This window comes from Notamacropus eugenii, chromosome 6 (genome assembly GCF_028372415.1).
Source record: "Notamacropus eugenii isolate mMacEug1 chromosome 6, mMacEug1.pri_v2, whole genome shotgun sequence".
Lineage (NCBI taxonomy): Eukaryota > Metazoa > Chordata > Mammalia > Diprotodontia > Macropodidae > Notamacropus > Notamacropus eugenii.
In genome coordinates this window covers 38,722,640-38,724,507 of record NC_092877.1, presented here as the reverse complement: position 1 = coordinate 38,724,507, position 1,868 = coordinate 38,722,640, and the positions used below count along the sequence as shown (strand labels likewise).

Sequence of the window (1,868 nt, the reverse complement as noted above, 5' to 3'; positions counted from 1 at the left end):
GAAGGTTTACAGAAGATTAGGTAGAATATCTATGAAAGATCTCTGAAAAAGCATGAACAGTTACACAGGATGAGAACATATGGATGAACTGCAATTTGCACTAATAGCAGGAATATCCCCGTTGGTGAGATCACACTTCCATTGAATTTGAAGGCATTTTTCTAGCAATCTAAGGTTAGCAAAGTGGATTATATAAATAATCTCAATTTGATTCTCACTAAAACTCTGTAAGTACAAAAAGTCTTCCTAACTCCTGCAAGCCGAGCTCCAGCTGCCACTTCTTCACTATCTCCTCACTGCCAACATGTCTCTTTCCAGCAAACTGACCTTGGACAAGGTGGACCTGAAGGGGAAGGGGATCATCATGAGAGTGGAGTTTAACATTCCCATGAAGAACAAAGACATAACTAACAACCAGAGAATCAAGGCTGCTCTTCCTAGCTTCAATTACTGCTTGGATAATGGAGCCAAGTCTGTCGTTCTGATGAGTCACTTGGGCCAACCTGATGGTGTCCCTGTGCTTAACAAATACTCCTTGGAGCCTGTAGCTGTGGAGCTCAAATCCTTGCTGGGCAAAGATGTTCTGTTCCTGAAGGATTGTATGGGTCCAGAAGTGGAGGAAGCTCATGACAACCCACCTAACGGTTCTATCATTTTGCTGGAGAATCTTCGTTTCTGTGTAGAAAAAAGAAAAGACAAAGATGCTTTTGGGAACAAGATCAAAGCTAAGCCAGCTAAAATGGAAGTCTTCTAAGCATCCCTCTCCAAGCCAGGGGACATCTATGTCAATGATGCTTTTGGAACTGCTCACTGTACCCACAGTTCCATGGTGGGAGTGAATCTGCCCCAGAAAGCATGTGGTTTCCTCATGAAAAAGGAGCTGACCTACTTTGCCAAGGCCCTGGAGAGCCCTGAGAGGCCCTTCTTGGATATCTTGGGTGAAGCTAAAATTGCCAACAAAATCCAGTTGATCAACAATATGCTAGACAAATTCAATGAGATGATCATTGGTGATGGGATGGGTTTCACCTTCCTCAAGGTGCTCAGCAACATGGAGATTGGCACTTCTCTTTTTGATGAAGAGGGGGCCAAGATTGTCAAAGATCCGATGGCCAAGGCTGAGAAGAATGATGTCAAGATCACGTTGCCTGTTGATTTCATCACAGCAGACAAGTTTGATAAGAATGCCAAGACTGGCCAAGCCACATTGGCCTCTGGCATCCCTGCTGGATGGATGGGTTTGGACTGTGGCCATGAGAGCAGCAAGAAATATGTGGAAGCTGTGGCCTGGGCCAAACAGATTGTGTGGAACGGACCTGTTGGAGTATTTGAGTAGGAAGCCTTTGTTCGAGGAACCAAAAGCCCCAAGAGGGGCTGCATCACAATCATAGGTGGTGGGGATACTGCCACTTTCTGTGACAAATGGAACACTGAGGACAAAGTCAGCCATGTGAGCATTGAAGGTGGTGTCAGTCTGGAGCTGCTGGAGGGCAAAGTCCTTCCTGGGATGGCTGCCCTGAACATTGTCTAATGGATGCCACTTTACTGCCTGCTGGTTCCTGTGCACAACCCTTCCAACATGACCCTGCAGTGCTTCCAGTCCCTTTCCTTGGCATTAGGCAAGTTTCTCCCTCAAGACTCAACCAGTGACCAGAAGATGGGGCAATGAGAGCCCCAGAAGCAGCTCAACTCAACTTGTTGATTCCTGGGTGTGCCTGTTGTCAGATCTCACTTGAACTTCCTTAGTGCATCTAAACCATTGTTGTGATCTATATGTTGCCTTTAGAAAGAAAATCAAAGTGAAAGCCATTGCTATCCATACTCTCTTGAAATAGTTTGCTCTGTTCCACTTTCCTAGTAGCTGTTTT

The 1,868-nt window shown here is 45.6% G+C and overlaps 1 pseudogene; it reads left to right on the top strand.

The window, feature by feature from the left end:
- The first annotated feature begins 304 nt into the window (after nucleotides 1-304).
- On the top strand, nucleotides 305-1,531 carry LOC140512795 (phosphoglycerate kinase 1-like; annotated as a pseudogene).
- The last annotated feature ends 337 nt before the right edge of the window (nucleotides 1,532-1,868 follow it).